Genomic DNA, 19011 nt, shown 5'->3' on the forward strand with positions numbered 1-19011 from the left:
AACACTTTTATAATAATCATACTACATGTGTCTATAATGATCACTTTTTGTTAAATATGAGGTCTATTGTATTTAATTGTGTAAAGCATTTGCAATGGATGAATTAAACCCAACTGATTCAGTTATTATACTAGATGATTGACTGATTGATCATTGATGGTTCTTTAATAACTTTTTTGCATTAAAAAACCTGCAAAATTAGAACTGCAGAGAGTAGCCCTGGAAACCATTTTAAACACATACGAGATCTGCTTTGCTTCTACGATTCCAAGGACAAGCTATGACCTACCCTATTGAATTATTTATGTGTTAAACGTTATGAAATAAATAACTCTCTTGGCTTCACCTTACTTGTAATTTTGTCATCTAGGGATTGTCTTTTGCCAGGGACACCAAAAAGGCTCTAGTTTTTGTGTTCTAAGAATGTCTACCTAACCCACTGGTGGGCCTCAATTCTTTTCTGCTCCACTGCAGTCTTAGTTGGGTTAGCCTGGCTTTGAGCTCAGCCATATCATCTTGATTGGTTCAATTCTGAAATACTTTGGGGTAGATTAGCAATACTGGTATTATATGTTTTCAGGACGTAGGTGAAAACCTTCAGTGCAGAATTAAGTTACATGTGGATTCCCTAGAAGAGAGTAGCTGGCAGTGTTGTCGAAAATATCACAGTGAGCCTGACTTGTGGTGGCACAGTGGATAAAGTGTGTCGACCTGGAATGCTGACTTTGCTGGTTCGAAACCCTGGGCTTGCTCAGTCAGGCACATATGGGAGTTGATGCTTCCTGCTCCTTTCCATCCTTCTCCCTCTCTCTATTTTCTCTAAAATGAATAAATAAAATTAAAAAAAAATCACAGTGAAAAATCTGAAGTGCTATATAAATATATTTCTTTTGTAACCTGAAATTTTCCCCTGTTGACAGTGGGCACAAATGGGGGTGTGTTTGGAGTTGTTGTTTTTCATTTATTTTTCATTGATTTGAGATAAAGAAAGAGAGGAAGGGAAAGAGAAGGAGGGAAGAGGGAGAGAAGGGGGAAGAGGAAGAGAGAAAAGCATCAACTCATTATTCCATTTAGTTTTTTTCATTTAGTTGTGTACTCATTGGTTGCTTTTTATATGTGCCCTAACCAAGCATCAAACCTGTGACTTGCCCATGCCAGGACAACGCTCTATCTACTGAGAAACCTGGTCAGAGCTTAGAGTTTTAAATCAGGATTCAAGGGGGGTCTTCCCACTGGTTGATGGTGGTACCCACTGTGTTTTCCCAATAAATATATCACACTTAAGAAGAGTTCATTAAAAAGTCTTTCCAGAGCCTCTAGGTGGTCAACTGCATATTTATATACAAGTTTGCTCCTCTTGGGGACCAAAACATCAGGACAGACCTGCTGCTAGAGCACTGGCTGTCAAAGCTGGAGAAAGCTTTGGGGTGAATTGAGAGTGGGGGCTGGAGGATTCTCTTCTGTCATGATTGCCTTTGTTATATGAGACCCAAAATAGGGCTGTGTTGGTGCCCTGATATTTTAAGAGAAACAGCATTTTGCCTTTTTACTTGCATGCTGTTCTCCAATCTCCTCTCTTCTCAAAGGTGAAAAGCTGTTCTGGGCTCCTCCCTCCGAGTAAGCTCTCCCACGGGCTCCTCAGGCAGCGAAAGACTCCTGATGGTACACCCTATCAGCTGCTCGATCAAGTCCAGAGCTTTTCATCTCACCTGGCTCATGATGGGACACCAATGTCCACCTCCCTTACTGTCTCACCTCCTCCCTGAACTGTTTGTTAACTTGCATACTCCTGACCATATCCATCCCTCTCTTTTCTGAACTCCATATTCTATAGGTACTACACACTTTTCAAAAACGTTTTATTTATTCATTTCAGAGAGGCGGAGGGGGGGGGGTTGTGGAGAGAGAGAGAAGGGGGAGGAGAAGGAAGCATCCACTCCCATATGTGCCTTGACCAGGCAAGCCCAGGGTTTCAAACCAGCGACCTCAGTGTTCCAGGTCGACGCTTTATCCACTGCGCCACCACAGGTCAGGCCACTACACACTTTTAAAATGGTTTAGTTTAATAGCTTAATTTCATTTCCCAGACAGAGCAACTCTAAGCTTAGCTAGGGCAAGATTCTTTCATTAAAATCCTCATGTCTTCTTCTACCACACTGAAGGTTCAGTCAATATTTGCTTGGCTGAATGTGACACATAAAGGTAGCTTCTCTTAGTTAATGAGAAACAACGTCCCTTCCCTCCAAAAATGGAAAAAGCAGACTTCCAAACAAGCAATGACATTTCTTTCTGTGCTTAAACATGGAGGTGAAAACTGATATTTATAAAACAGAACAAAATAATATTTCAACCATTCAAAAGCTCTAATATGCCCTTATTAATTTGATTTCAGGAACTCCTTTTTCACCAACCACGTCTCTCTGTGCATTGGTCCTGCAGAAAATTGCTGTATACAGTATTTCATACACTCAGGTTTACAGGGGCTAGTTGACGGTGTTTGCTGAACAAAAGGCCAATGTGACCAAGGTTAGATGACTGGCTCTCCCCGGGTCAGTTTACTTCATACAGTAAGAAACTCGTCCACAAGCAAAGCCAGATGCCATTTAACCCCTACCCTTCCACCTTCTAATTAATCATTAATCAATATATTCACTTGGCTGAAAGGACAACTATTTACATAATTGCCAGCAAAATGTTGTGCCTGAATCATGTATAGTTTGTTCCTACTGACACCATTTTCTTTAATAATGAAGAGATTTTTTCAAATCTTTTTTGAGTATCAATGGAATAATCAGAACATACTATGATAATTGAAGAACATATAAAATCTGAATAATGGGTGTGTCTCACTAAATATTTATTAGGTACCTACTATGTGCTAAGTATGCATTACATATATCACATTAAACAATGACTTAATAACAATTTAAAAAGTTACTGTTGGGGGAATGAAAAACTGGAAGGAACCTAACCTATCAGATATCTTTTAGAGGAAAGAGAACTGAGGCCCAGAGAATTTGTTCTGTATCAAGCCATGAAACAAGTTAGAAACAGAGCTGGAATTAGAGTTCTGGGGAGACAGGAACAATCAAAACAACTGTAAAGAGATTGTGCAACCACAGATTTGAGGCATATTTGGAAACTGTCCAATTTAAAAGAATATTAGTTTAGTAATCTTCATTTAACCAGTTATTTTTTTTCTCTTAAAATTTTTTTTTATTTATTCATTTTTTTTTTTTTAGAGAGGAGAGGGAGAGACACAGAGAGAGAGAGGAGAGACAGAGCGAGAGAAGGGGGGAGGAGCTGGAAGCATCAACTCCCATATGTGCCTTAACCAGGCAAGCCCAGGGTTTTGAACCGGCGACCTCAGCATTTCCAGGTCGATGCTCTATCCACTGCGCCACCACAGGTCAGGCCCTCTTAAATTTTTATACTGTTAGTTTTTATTTTTGTCTTCGCTTTTACTGGTTTCATTAGAAGTTTTATTTGAAGCAGAAACCTTTACTAAGTCAAGTTAATGTCACCAAAGAAGCTAGGTAAATTAGAACTGGAGTTCGTACCAGATTGAAAGACTGAACGTTTTGTGGTATATGTGAAAATTGAGACCTGAAGAAAATTCAATTTTCAATGCTACAAAGTTTCTAAATTGTAAAAGTAATGGAGTACTAGAGAAAGTTTGGGGTAAAAAAAGAAAGGACATGTCACCCGAAGGGGTCCAACATATATGCCACTGTGGCATAAACATTATTTTGAGCAGAAGGCATATGAGGTCCCAGAGGAATTCAACTGTCATAAATCCCCTCCTTGGGAGCAACCAGGAAAGATGGCTCTCATCTCTAGAGATAAGACACACACCTAAAGAGACAGTTCATAAAAACTTGCTCATTTATCCTCCTAAGGGCCCATTTATCGTATTAAAAAGTCATGTGTTTTCTCATAACTGCCCTTTCTCTCCCTCCTTTTTCCTTCCTCAGAACTCACTTGAAAAAAAAAAAAAGAACTCACTTGTATTCCGTCTGGTAAGTGTCCCTTTGCCCCTTTTTGCCACTATTAAGATGGTTTATACGTCCCAAATTCTAACCCTCCCTTTGAGTCACATTTTCCTGTGAACTCTTCTATGTACATTAATAAAAATATGTGACTAAATGTTTGTGTTTTCTCTTACGAGTCTGTCTTCTGTCAGTTTAATCCACAGGACCTCAGGAACTGCGCCTAAGAGGTAGACGAAAAGATTTCCTTCCAGACACACCATCAGCTCAACACAATTATTTTTATTTTTGCTTATTTTCTACTTTTCAACTGCATTTACTTTCTACATTAGAATGATTATTAATATTATAATATAAACACCTATCCACAATGCTATATAACCCTCCAAATTATGATTTCCTAATGACTGCAAAATACTTCATGGAGATGTTAAGAAGTTCCTTACCTAGCCTCCTACTGTTGAGTCTTTAGATTGCTTTTGATTTTTTAAAATTGACTTGAGCCTGACCAGGTGGTGGCGCAGTGAATAGAGCGTCGGACTGGGGTGCCGAGGACCCTAGTTCGAGACCCTGAGGTCGCCAGCTTGAGCGAGGGCTCATCTGGTTTGAGCAAGGCTCACCAGCTTGAGCCCACGGACTCTGGTTCAAGCGAGGGGTCACTTGGTCTGCCGTAGCCCCCAGTCAATGCACCTGTGAGAAATCAATCAATGAGCAACTAAGAAACCGCAACGAGGACTTGATGTTCTTGTCTATCTCCCTTCCTGTCTGTCTGTCCCTCTCTCTGACTCTCTGTCTCTGACACACACACACACACACACACACACACACACACACACACACAAAATTGACTTGAGAGAGAAAGACTTTTATCTATTCCTGTACGTGCCTTTATTGATGGTCAAACCCACAACCTTTTGTGTCCTGGGATGACACTCCAACCAACCCAGCTATCCAGCCAAAGCAGACTTCTTCTGTTCTTACTTTTTTTTTTTTTTTTTTTTTGTATTTTTCTGAAGCTGGAAACGGGGAGAGACGGTCAGACAGACTCCCACATGCGCCCGACGGGATCCACCCGGCATGCCCACCAGGGACGCTCTGCCCACCAGGGGGCGATGCTCTGCCCCTCCGGGGCGTCGCTCTGCCGCGACCAGAGCCACTCTAGCGCCTGGGGCAGAGGCCAAGGAGCCATCCCCAGCGCCCGGGCCATCTTTGCTCCAATGGAGCCTTGGCTGCGGGAGGGGAAGAGAGAGACAGAGAGGAGGGAGGGGGTGGGGGGGTGGAGAAGCAAATGGGCGCTTCTCCTATGTGCCCTGGCCGGGAATCGAACCCGGGTCCCCCGCAAGCCAGGCCGACGCTCTACCGCTGAGCCAACCGGCCAGGGCCACAGACTTCTTCTGATTTCTTAAAGTTATAGACAATTTTAAAAAAAATCTTTGAACATAATACTTTTCTCCTTTTAAAATTATTTCTGTAAGCTCCAAGTGCTGTGGCCTTTGAAAAGGGAATGTTGAGTTAAATATCTATCAGAGGGAGATGACAATTAGTGGTAAAGTAACAAAGGAAGTGTATGTCATTCTTGGATAAACTAAATGAGTCTCAGGTAAAATGGTAATAAAAGGCCATAAAAAACAAAAACCATTTTGTGTCTGGGAGATGTGCAGATATGATGAGAATTAATCAGGAAGAGGGATTACTTGAACTAGGTCATTTGAAACCCAAAATAATAGTCCCTTGGCCTTTTTTTTCACAAAAGAAACAAAAAATAATAATAATAGTGGATTAATTTAGCAACAAGTTTGTGAAAGCTTGGGTGAACGAAGTTCGTTTTAAGTGAAAAGATCCAATGTAAGAGAATAATTGCTGGTGAGGTTTCCGTTACCAAACCTTCACTGGGTTTTCATTAGCTTTCCTCTGAAGGAAATGATAAACTAGTAGACAAAAAGCAATTGTCGCTTGCAGTTACCCGACTACCCCAGGAACAATCGAGTTAGCTGAACCCTTCCTCCCAGCGACATCCCTGCATTTAGCCATTTGTCCTTCATTAGGAGGGCCCAGGTACCAACTAGTCTTACAGGCAATTGATTAGGAGTTTTCAGATAGCACCAACAAAGAAATGTTTGTTTTGAAGAACCACAAGCTATCCACCTTTAAAAGAGAGGGGGGGAGAAAAAAACAACCAAACTACATTACAACTCAATTTAAAACTTTTTCCTTACCTTGTAATCTAAGGAGAGCACAATCTATTTTCATTTCAGAGTACCATTTTCTCCTATTATAATGATTTCTCTACATTGGGCTTTGCACAAATGATGCTTGATTATTTCTGAGTCACAACTACTTAAATGCCACATCTATGAACCGTCATTTTCTAGGTAAAAGCGGAGGAAATTACAGCAAGTTCTTTGTGCCCTTATGTTCTCTCTTTCAGTGTTTTAGATTTAATCAGCAGCTGTAGCAAAGCCTGTTATGATTTTCCCTCAACACTTTTGACAGGACCAAAAAAATATGAACCTTCACATAGAGTTTTTCATAAACTATCAGGAGTCTTTTTTTTCCTTGTTGCCAGCTGGTAGTTAGTCAAAATACTGTTTTGGAAATAAATTGTCTGCAGGAATCCTCATCAGGTCAGCTGCAAATGTGTCAGTTTGAGAAAAACAAAAAAGAAACACTTACCAGTTGATTTTCTGTGAGGAGACAAGTTACTGGGATGCCTGGGTGTAACCTCCGGGCTGCAGTATGAAATGGAGGGTGGTTTTCAGAACAGCTACGTTATGCACTTTTCCCCTGCTTCCCCGTTTGGCTTTTATCTGGCTTTTGAAATGACACTGTGGAGGAGAATGATGTGGGGTTTCATTTGAATGTGGTTCTTCCCTTCCTCCACCACCCTCCATAAAAATGCATCACGTATTCCAGGAGAAAAGGAAGCAATGCGCATACTGCACAAATTAATTCTTTTGCTCAGCATGTTTGTGTGTGTAACAGATTTGTTTTTCTGAATGGAAAGCATTGCTGTTGGCGGCAGTGCTGCATGCAGGCTGAAAAATGTTGGGGGAGGCGACCGTTCCTCCTTTGTTTGGGTGGGCTTTTGCTAATGAAAAGTCCTGTTAAGTTTTATTCCAACGATGGAATGCAAAGAACCTTAGCCGTGTCAAAGGAGAGCTCTTCAAATGCACTGGGTTTCAGTGTATTTCTAAGAGGGAAGAGCTGGAATCACATTATTAGTTAGTATGCATTTTAGTTTTTATTTCTTATGGAGGCCGCATGAGCGACAACTTTGCAGCCTCTGAGGAAATTAAAGGCTGGATTTTTATCTCCCATCTCACCTGTAGGCCAGGCAGATACGGGCTCATCTATGTATCTAAACCAGGGCTCAGAATTAGAAATTCTCAGGCGGAGATTTGTGGAAGCTGAAGGTAAAAAGGCCTTGATGCGTTTAGCTTCCTTCTGCGGGGCTAACTTGATTATTTTGGGAAGGTCTAACATCAGCTTGTGATATTGGAAATCGAACATTATTAGGTCCTGAAACACTGTTAGGCCACCTAATTGAACACTGTTTGAGGAGCACACGATTTTGTATCTGACTGCAGGGCAAGACTGCCCGGGAGCACCAGGTGCCACCCCAAAATATGCCTCTTTAGTTTAAGGATTATTTTGAGCTGATTATTTTTTAAGAAACTGTAGAAACAAAAGTAGCTCTGAAAATAGACGAGAAGTTACCCTTTTGTCAGGGAAATCTACATTTACAAAATAAATTTACATTAGAAAGGGGAATTGTATCAGGAAGAGAGTTACTACTGGAGAGAATTTTGTTCATTTGAGGGGCTTATCTGCTTCTCAGGGCAACCTTTGTTTACCAAACATTTCCTCTTCTCACCTTCCTGTGAATTGCCTTCTCTCCCCCTTTAAATCCCAGGCCCCTCTCCCTTTCCTTAGCTGAGGACCCTATATAATCCTCAGTCTTCTGGCCACCATTGGAGGCTCCTATCTTTGTGGGCCTCCTGAATGTACATAATTAAAGTTGTTGTTTTTTTTCCCCCCTCTTGCCCATGTCTCTTTACACGGGGTCTTAGCCAAGAACAATGGGAGATAGAGGGGACATTCTCTTTTCTCCTCTCCAAGACCCAAGACTAGACAATTTAAAGCATTTCCCTCTGTATAGTGGGTAAGGGTGGGGTCGGAGCAAACGAATGACCCTGGGAGGTGGGGTGGGTAGGCTTTTTCAAACTACAAATACCCCTCGGCCTGTAAGGATACAGTTGCCCCCAACCCCTCCATTTCACAGAAGTAGTTTCCTTCCTGCGCGTTTAGAAGGTAGTAGCACTCTCAGCGGGAGACTCTTATCTAGTCAGCAGCTCCCGCCGCTTTGCATCAGCGATATGAGTATTTACTAATACAGTAGTTATTTGCTATCTTCCGTAATCACACAAAAGCACAATTTCGCTCACAAAAGGTATTTTGAGGAGAATTACAAGTTTTGGTTACTGTACAGGCTTTTGGTGTTGTTCTCATTGTTTGTTTGTTTAAGAGTAAATTTATTATGGCTAGGAACAGTGAAACAGGGAAGGGCTTAGGCTAGAGGAAGCAACAGATGAGAACCTAGGCGGGGCTGCCTGAGCTTTCCTAGAAATGTTAGAGGATAGAAACGGGGGCCCCGGCCAATTGGCTCAGGGGTAGGGCGTCGGGCTGGTGTATGGACATCCCAGGTTTGATTCCCGGTCAAGGCACACAGGAGAAATATACAGCCAGATACAGAAGGTCACATCTCTAGAGATAACATCTAGGCCTCGGTTGTATTTTAGCTCTAGGCCCAGAAAAGCAGCAAAACCAGACAGGTGATGCCAGGACCAGATACAAGACTAATGACCCTGCCTTGGCACTGACCAATCAGTGGAAACTGCAACCCTGAAAGGGCGCACCTGGCAAAGCTGATGAATATTCTATTGAGATCCTCTCCGAAAGCCCCAGCCTTTGAAACCTTTAAAACCTTCAGGACAAAGGACACAGCATGCGCTCTCCCTCCCTGCCGCAAGCCCCTTCCTTTCCTTTCTCCTGGTCTTTTCCCACAGGCGGGCGTCTCTTGACCTCGAAGGGTACCCACCACACTTGCAAACAGGGGAGCGATGAGCAAGTGGCTGCTCGTCCCAGACTAACCGCCGACCCTGTCTCCAAGGCCCCCTTTTCTCTGACTTCCCAGTACAGGCTCATTTCTTCCCCATAAGTTTTCTAGAAAGTCAAGGCAGCCCCGCCAAGGCTCTCCCCTGTCGCTTCTTCTAATCTAGGCCCTTCCTTGTTTCACTGCCCCAGCTTTAATCAACTCCCTCTCAAAATCCCCTGGACTCACTTTGTGACATTTCCCCTGCTCGGAGTCAAGAACCCAGACACGACCAGTGGCCCTAGGCAGACCCAGAGCGCCAGCTCGCTTTTCCAGTAACACTTCCGGGAAGGAGGCCACGTTTACTGTGCATGGTTTTTAGTTCATTTTTTGGTGTTATAGTGGGACACATTGAGTAGCAAAGGATAGAGATAGACAAGAAATGACCTTTAGCAAGCATTTACTATGTGCCAAATATAGTTTAAGCATAATACACACTGAAACTCAAGAAAGTATACACATGCCTTGGCTGGGTAGCTCAGTTGGTTAGAGTGTTGACTTGAATTACTCCAAGGTTGTGGATTCAATCTCCAGTCACAATACATACAAGAATCAACCAATCAATGCATAAATCAGTAACATAATGAATCAATTTTTTTCTTTCTCTCTCTCTCTTTAATCAATCAATAAAAGAAAGTGTACCCATATTTATGTTTTAGCTACCACCTAAAACAATAAAGTTGATACATATGATTACTTAGCTTTGAAATTGGTCCCCCAAAATTAGGAACAGTAAATAAAATCTCTCAGCTGAGTATTTGAGGAGCTCCCCTAAGATATATACATAAATCCTAAACCTTAAAGTTGATCCATTATTCAAAAGTAGTTCAAACTGAAGTGCTCAGAGGTGCTAAGAATAACTTACCTGCCACCCTGGGCTAGCAATGGGAGCAGTGGACATCAGCCAGGCTTTTGGGTGGTGCATTGGTTAAGCCAGTGAGTCAGTTCTTTGGAGATCTGTTAAGAGAGCCTCTATGGTAAGTTGCAGAGTTGGAATTCAGTCCCAGGGGCTGACTTTAGACACCACATTTACAGCACGTAGAGATGGTATTCAGGGAACAAGATAAAAATGAGGGGCTCTGTGTGATCGCAGGCTCCGGTGCTGTGGGTGGGCCCTGAGGGGTCTGGAAAAGGAGATTACTCTGACATTTCAAAAGTGATGTTATCTGGGATGCAAAAAAGACAATAGACAGGCTCACTTAAGTTAAAAATTGACCTTTGTCAGGGAAGCTACAGGTCTAGGACGTGACTATTGACCATCACCTGTTTTTAGTTAAGAGTTACGTTGAGACCCTCCTGTGCAGTCGATGTTTGCAGGGCCCACCATACTGACCTCTTGGCTGGATAATGTGGTTCCACAGTGCTAAGAAGGCTCATTCCTAGGAATTTTTTTCTCTTCATTAATTGTTTGTTCTCTCCATTATTTTACCATTTCTTCAACCAGGCTCCAAATTTTAACGAAAACGATCCTACCCATCCTTCCTTCTTTCCCACCCTGTCCCTCCCACCCCAGTAATATAGCTAAAAACTACACACATGCCATGCTGCAAACATGCAGAGGTAACACTATCAGGAAGAAGGCTGTGGGTTGTAGAGATGCTCTTTGAAGATCTATAGTATCTCTTTGCTTTTCCACCCACCCATTCTGTAAGTTTTGTCCTTGGCTTTTCTCAGCAAAGTAAAGATGGGTTGCCTTGAAACACATATCCTTCCCTTCCACTGGGATGGGTGTGCAAACTACTCCATGGAACGGCTTTTAAAGCCCCTGGGTAGCTGTATGGCATAGAAATTATAACGGCTCTTCAAAGAACATCTTAAACCACTTTTATGGTGTCAAGACAAGTAGAACTCCTTCCATCCCCACTTGAAACCCAGTCAGATGTGACAGAGGCTGGTACTCAGGAAAGTTAATTCTCATCATCTTTTTTGTCATCATCCTCCAAGTGGCAGGAGTGCAATGTCAGCCCTTCCTCATAGAAGGATATGACAACCTTGACATTGGTTTCCCTGGCAGGGTCCAGGTCAGCCTCATAGAGTTTTTCCATTTCATTAGGAACATGAGTTCTTCATTGGAGTCTGTAGCTCCAATAATCTGCTGCAGCTCCAAACCCCGGGCAAAGTCCTGTTGCTTTTCTGATTCCTTCTTTGGTTTGTTCTCCTCTCCCTCGTCTTTGGAATCAGAGTCAGCTTTGTGTTTGCCTCCCTCTGACTTATATCTCTTGTACTGTTTTCTGTGATGCAGAAACTCAGTAATAAATTCGGGGCAATTTAGGTTTCATTCCTAGGAGTCTTAGTGTTATCATTTGTCTTGCTGAAATGATCGACCATTAGCAATGGGGTGAAACTGCATCGTTGGATGGAAGTCAAGCCTGTCTGTTGTCTGTTTGCACCTAAGATAACATGCCTTTAAAATGTCAGAGTAATCTCTTTTTCTAGAACCCTCGGGGCACACCCACAGCACCCGAGCTTGCAATCACACAGAACCCCTAGTTGTTACCTTGTTCCCCGAATACCATCTATGTGCTGACAATGTTAGTTATGAACTGTCCTGTGCCACCAATGTAAAAGAAGTATGTGCCTCTTTGTTTTACTCTTTATCCAATCCTAGAGATTCCCTCATTTGCTATCTCCTGTCCCCTTAATCTTCCACCAACGGATTTCATATAACCCTCATGTCTCTTCCTTTTATTCTAATACATAAAATAAGCTGTAAAACTGCCATTCTCTGGAGCATTTTCTTAATCCTTTGAGATTTTTGCTTCCCAGTTTTGGACTTTTCTTACATCAACAATATTTATTTTTGTTAAGATCATGTCTAAGTATTTTGTTGTTCCTTTTCCAAAATGAAAAAAAAAAAAATCAGTCCAGAACATAACCTCTTGGAAAAGAAGATAAGGTACAAATGGACGATTTTTAAATAAAAAAAAAACTGACTTGTGAAAAATGTAAAGATCTCACTACTTTTCCATTTTTTTCCATTTGTCATACAGGGAGGTGGCCGTCTCCTTGTGTAAATGCCCTTCTCAGAAGGGAGAAGGATAGACCGGGTTGGAGATTAGGCTTGAGTCCTTGATTGGGTTGCACAGTGAAGCTGGAACCATGCACAGCTTTTCCTAGGTACTGAAACGGGCCTCACAGTCACAGACTTGTTGGCTCTGAGTAGAAGTCACATGAAAGAGCCATGCCAACCTGGCCATACAGGGCAGCATTCATGCCTCTTAAACCAGAGAATTTCTAAAGACCACTGAGGAACAAAGCCTTTTCCAAATTGTTGCTTTTAATTCTGCACGGCCCCTGCAGGAACTGAGACTTAAGGATGCTGAGTAAATCTGTTAGAGGTTTTTTAGCTCTACACCTTTTTAATTAAGATACACAAAGCTCTAATTATCTGCGGAAATGTGGGGAACAGCTCCTATTGTTATCTCTGATTTGACTAAACCTTCCCTTTTACTTTGCCAAATGCCAAATCAAATGAAGTTCATGTAGGAGGATTTGGACTGGTTTTCTTAACTAAATCTCAGATGCTCGGTGCCGGAAGCTTTCGGAAGGCAAAGCAAACACTCACCTCTGGAAAGGTGCCTGTGCCAGCAGCCGGCAGCCGCAGGAAGGAACGTGGGCAGGGGCTTCACGCTCTGTTCTCTGATTCTTTGTAGTTAATCATTTCTCTGGGAGGACTGGCAGCAGGTACCCTGAGTCTTGGAAAAAGTATTTCCTCTTTTTGTAACCAAGGGAGGCAATGATCTTTTAACTTACTACCCTAGAAAAAGAACTGTGTTTTGCCAGTGGTTAAATAAATCTGGTGTATATCACTTAGTCAACAGGCATCTGGGTGACACCATCCTTGGCCCTGACTCAAGAGAAAGGATTTCTCTGGGAGTTCAGGCCGCTCCCAACTATTTACACTAATTATATTACTTTTCTTGTTAAACTGCAAATTATGGATATGATGTAAGTGTATCTGGATTTTTCTAAAATGTCATATTTTGGGACAGGAAAAGGTTCAGAGAATAAAGCATATTTTCTCAACTTCTTGAACTGGTTTGAGCACTACTTGCATTTTTCATTAGGGAAATGGTAGCCTGGGGCATACTGCAGCTGCCCCTGTGTTTCATTCGTGCTGCGCAGTTTTTCTAGTGTTTGAATTAATTTCCATCATTTAAAAATCAGGAGATCTTACAAAGCCATCTAGATGAAAAACAGCGCCAGGACTGCGTCCCACAAGGATCCAGTTGGAGGAGGGTGAGTTCGGGCAGCTGCTAGTCCCACCTGACCGCAGCTGCTAGTCCCACCTGACCGCTCCGGCAGGCACTGCCTTCCAGGCCACACCTTCCTCCTCTGCCCCTGTCACTCATCCGCGACATCCATCTGGACCCTCCGGGGTTCTGCACTTTCAACCTTCGTGTCCTTTTTAAAATTCTTTCCCTGTTGAGTTTTTTCAATATGTGCAAACTGAGCACACAGAAAGCTAAGTCATGGGGCAATCAATTTTATTACATAAAGAATTTGAGGTTTGCCTGACCCGTGGTGGCGCAGTATATAAAGCATTGACCTGGAATGCTGAGGTTGCTGGTTTGAAACTCAGGGCTTGCCCTGTCAAGACACATATGAGAAGCAACTACTGGTTGATGCTCCACACTCCTCCCTTTCTTTCTCTCTACTTTCTCTAAAATCAATAAATAAAATCTTTTTTAAAAAAGAATTTGAGGTTTGCTCATTTAAAAAATATGAATCCCCTGGTGAAAGCTGAATGCATTTTACAATATGATTAAATTGACAAAACCAACTTAACCAGCTTACCTACGGAACAGCAGTGTAGTCAAGAAGGTGCAAGGAGTACAACCCACCCAGTGCAGGCAGTAGGGGAGTGCAGTGTCTGTCCGTAGGGAATTTCAATAATATAAACAATAATAAAACCAAGTAAAGCCCTTCTGCTTTTATGTATCAGCAATTCTAAACAAATTCAGTGATGAAATATTCTTCCCCTCACAAACTTTTACTAGCTTAAATTCTAAAAGTACTGCTGTGATCACTACGCTTAAAATTTTTATTTTTAATAGACAGCGTGTGCTACATAAAAGTTAATTCCTATTTTTATTTTAATTGTTGTTACTGATTCTTTAATAGAAAATGTATTTGACGTGGAAGAGCATTGAAAATATTTTCACTTATAGAGTCAGTCCCATACCATACTCAGTTAACCCTTCTTTTGTGATTAAGTTGATAACGGTTCCAATCATTGGCACACTTTGAATTTTTCTACATTTAAGCAACAGATTTGAAATACACAGTGATAGCACAATCATGGTAGAAATGAAGAAACAGAACCCAAGGCCTTTTAACTTCTTTATTTTTCTTTTTTAAATATTTTTATTTATTAATGGGGTGTGTGGGAGAGAGAAAGAGAGAGGGAGAGGGAGAGGGAGAGAGAGAGAGAGAGAGAGAGAGAGAGAGAGAGAAAAGACAGAGAGGAGAGAGAGAGAGAGAGAAGACTGAGAGGAGGAAGGAGCAGGAAGCATCAACTCCCATATGTGCCTTGACCAGGCAAGCCAGGGGTTTTGAATCAGTGACCTTAGTGTTCTAGGTTGACACTTGATTATCAACAGCACCACCACAGGTCAGGCCTTTCAGCTTCTTTATTCTATGCTACCAATTGGAGTTTTTCGTTATATTTAAAATGTAATGTGGTTGAAGGCCTGGCCAGGTAGATTGATTGGTTAGAAAGTCATCCCAATGGGCCAAGGTTGCAGGTTCAATTATGGGTCATAGCACATAAAAGAAGCAACCAATGAATGCATAAATGAGTAGAACAACAAATTGATGTTTCTCTCTCTTTTTCTTTCTCTAAAATCAGTAAATTAAAAAAAAAAAAAAAGGAATCAGCCAGTGAGTACATAAATAAGTGGAACAACAAATCGATTATCTCTCTCTCTCACTCAAATCAATTAAAATTTTTTAAATATTAGCCTGACCTGTGGTAGCGCAGTGGATAAGGCATTAACCTAGAATGCTGAGGTTGCTAATTAAAAAACAGTGGGCTTGCTTGGTCAAAGCAGATACAAGAAGTAACTACTATGAATTGATGCTTCCTGTTCTTCCCCCCACTTTTCTTTCTCTCCTCTCTCTAAAATCAGTAAGTAAAATCTGAAAAAAAAACTTTTTAATTAAAAAATAAATTGGTCTTAAAACATGTAAAATGGTAAAACCAATGGAAGCTATATAAGATGAGCTATCTTTTTTTTTTTGGCAAATGTAAATTTAGTCCACAAACTTTTAAACAATGAATTTGGATATTTTAAAAATTAAAATTCATGTAAAAATTGTTTTAAAAATAAAATAGCGATTCAAGAAGAAAAAGCATTACAGCAATGATGTGATTTAATAGTTGCTTCAATTGTGTCTTCTGCAGTTATATTACTTTTCTTAAAATTCAGTTATTAATAGCTGATGCTGAAGAGAAAAAAACATCTTTTCCCCTTATTCATCTAAGTGAAACCCTATAACAAAAAACAGACTAACAAGAGAAAAGCGGCCTGACCTGTGATGGCACAGTGCATGGAGCGTCGACCTGGAACGCTGGGGTCACCGGTTCGGAGCCCTGGGATCGCCCGGCGAAGGCACATACGACAGGCAAACAATGAACGGCTGAACTGAAGCTACTGTGAGGTGATGCTTCTTGTTCCCCCTCCTCTTTCTTTTCGGAGCCCTGGGATTGCCCGGCTAAGGCACATATGACAAGCAAACAATGAACGGCTGAACTGAAACAACTGTGAGGTGATGCTTCGTGTTCCACCCCGTCTTTCTTCTTTCTGTAAAATCAATAACTAAAATCTAAGGAAAAAAAAAAAAAAACAAGAGAAAATCATAAAAATTTATTTAACATACATTTTACATGACACAGCCTTCATAAGGAGATGAAGACCTGAGGAAACAGTTAAACCAAAGTATTTTTATTCTAGGTTGGATGGTGAGTGGAAAGTCATGAAAAAATATGATAGGACAAAAAAGGGTCTGAGCTAAGTGTAGTAAATTGGGGAAGACAGCGAGGCCTGCTTAGTCAAGTTCCTCTGGTATCTTTGAGATAAGGATAGTCCTTTCCTTGGGTACAGGTAGGGCACCTCTCACATGGGAGTTTAAAATCTGCTTCAGGAGAAGGTCAGAAGTCTCTTTCTGCACTTACTGTTTCTCAAATTCCTTCAGCTTAAAATAGTGAATATGCCAAGGTGCCATGTTTTGAGATGCCACTGGACAATTATTTGAATAAAATAGTATTATATCAGACTGTAACTAAGGGATCTACAGTCCAATTATTATATATAAAAATGCTAAAGAGCTTGACCAGGCAGTGCTGCAGTGGATAGAGCGACAGCCTGGGACACAGAGGACCCAGTTTCAAAGCCAGAGGTCGCCGGCTTGAGCACTGGCTCATCCGGTTTGAGTGCGGGCTCACCAGCTGGAGTGTGGGGTCGCTGGCTTGAGCATGGGATTATGGCTATGACTCCATGGTCACTGGCTTGACCCCAAAAGTCGCTGGCTTGAAGCCCAAGATCTCTGGCCTGAGCAAAGGGTCAAAGCCCCCCAGTCAAGGCATATATGAGAAAACAATCAATGAACAACTAAGGTGCCACAAGGAAGAGTTGATGCTTCTCATCTCTCTCTCTTCCTGTCTGTCCCTATTTGTCCTTCTCTCTGTCTTTCTCTCTCACAAAACAAATGTTGAAAAAAATAATTATTCATTTTTCACTTTTTATACTATATTATTTACTGATTTTTAAAATTTTATTTCCTGGCATAATTGCATATAGACAATGTTTCAATAAATATAAATTCTCATTACCTGCATTTCTTTCTGTTTCATTTCATGATATTCCTGAGATTACCTTGGTCATATTGAAGTGGGAGCTACTAAAAATCGATCTGCTTTGGGTGCCAATGTACAAGTATGCCACTGCTATGGCACACAAGGACCGACTGTCAAGGTAATGCAGGAGAGGAAAAACTTTTCCTCTACCTTCTTAGCTTCTGTAGCTGGGACCTGTAAACTAAACTGGAAAAAAAAAACAGATTAAGAAGAGAAACAGTTGATTTTTCATGCACAAAGGAACTTCACAAAAAAAGAAGTTAAAACCCAAAGAAACAGGTCTGGGAGCTTACAAACAATTTTAACAAAGGGCAATACGTAAATTGTGGAGAAGTCACTAGACTAACATAAAAAGGGGGTGGTTGTGCTTCTAGGGCTGATATATTATGGGAAGGTAACAACTAGGAAATGTATAGTAGATAAAAGTTTTTAGTAGGTGCTATTGTTAGTGTAAGTAGCTAAATATTAACAAGGGAAGGGAGCAAAAAGAATCAGGCATTTAAAAACCTGCTTACTTTACTAGGAAATAACAACTCACACACTCTCCAGGGCATCTTCTACTGCCACTGGACCTAATCCCCCCAAACGTGGGCGGGATCGTTATCAGTCACTTCCCCAGGAGGGATAAAAACAGCGGGAGGGATTCCTAGGCTGGGCACACGCCCAGCAGAAGTCAGGAATGCACAAGGAAGGTGCTTCCACTCGGAGGCTCCTATCTGAAGTAGAAACTAAAATAGTGGCCACAGAAGCCTGCCTCTCTGGCCTCGGGAAAGGATCAGATTGGATAGTGACGTAGACCCCTGGAAGATCTAAGAATTGGATCGGTTAAGGGGAAGATCCAGCACAGCCCATGAAAAACTAAGAAGTTGACTGGTTAGTTTAAGGAAATGTAAGCTTGCCTGACCTGTGGTGGCTCAGTGGGTAAAGCGTTGACCTGCAATGCTGAGGCCCCCAGTTTGAAACCCTGGGTTTGCCTGGTCAAGGCACATATGGGAGTTGATGCTTTCTGCTCCTCCTCCCTTCTCTCTCTCTCTCTCTCTCTCTTTCTCTCTATCTCCCTCAGTCTCCTCTCTCTAAAATAAATAAATAAAATTTTAAATTAAAAAAAAAAAAAAAAAAAGGAAATGTAGGCTTGACGTGTGGTGGTACAGTGGATAAAGCGTTGACCTGGAATGCTGAGGTCACTGGTTCAAAACTCAGGAGGCTTGCTCCATCAAAGCACATTTGAGAAACGAGTTGATGCTTCCTGTCCCCCTATCTCTACCTACCTTTCTCTCTCTGTTTTCCTCCTCTCTCTAAAATCAGTGAATAAATCAAAAAATAAATAAATAAAGGACATATAGATTTTTTCCAAAGCTGGAGGCACTATAATCCCCTTCACAAAGAAGCTCTCTTTCTTCTTTCTCTCACTTGGTAATGTGCTGGCCCTTTTGTTAGTGAGTTCTCCAAGTAGCCATGCGGTTCTAGGATCTGCCTGGGCCAGCAGCCATTTGGGGGCTTTCTGGTAACTTGTACACTCCCAAGTACAGATGTGAAGCTTGGACCAGGGCACAGTGACAATAAGAGTGCAGCCAGAGCCTGACCTGTGGTGGCGCAGTGGATAAAAGCGTCGACCTGAAATGCTAAGGTCGCCAGTTCAAAACCCTGGGCTTGCCTGGTCAAGGCACATATGGGAGTTGATGCTTCCTGCTCCTCCCCCTTCTCTCTCTCTCTCTCTCTCTCTCTCTTTCTCTCTCTCTCCTCTAAAATGAATAAATAAAAATAATTAAAAAAAAAAAAAAGAGTGCAGCCAGGAATGTAGACTATATTAGCCTGAAAAGGACAAAGGTGGGACTGGACCAATCTTTGAAATAGTTTGAATCATGGCACAGAATATCTGGCCACCAGTTATGTTTTGGTCCTGTTGAAGATCAGGCTTTGCTTTTTCTGTGGCAGGATGGACAGAGATGAGACATTGGGAACCTGAGAGCAGCCTTCTATCTCCACTCAAATAAACCATCTTATCATAAAAC

General features: G+C 41.7%; 1 protein-coding gene across 4 annotated transcripts in view; it reads right to left on the reverse strand.

Annotated features, from left to right (window-relative positions):
* CMKLR2 (chemerin chemokine-like receptor 2) overlaps window positions 1–12902 on the reverse strand; it is a 52283-nt gene extending 39381 nt beyond the window's left edge. For all 4 annotated transcript variants that reach the window (XM_066345452.1, XM_066345451.1, XM_066345450.1 and 1 more), the window contains exons 1-2: window positions 12707–12902; window positions 6663–6814 (exon numbers count right to left, since the gene is read on the reverse strand). The gene's annotated coding sequence lies outside the window, so the exon portion shown is untranslated. The remainder of the gene's footprint in view (window positions 1–6662; window positions 6815–12706) is intronic.
* Between the last annotated feature and the right edge of the window lie 6109 nt (window positions 12903–19011).

The sequence above is a fragment of the Saccopteryx leptura genome, chromosome 7, assembly GCF_036850995.1.
Source record: "Saccopteryx leptura isolate mSacLep1 chromosome 7, mSacLep1_pri_phased_curated, whole genome shotgun sequence".
In the NCBI taxonomy this organism is placed as follows: domain Eukaryota; kingdom Metazoa; phylum Chordata; class Mammalia; order Chiroptera; family Emballonuridae; genus Saccopteryx; species Saccopteryx leptura.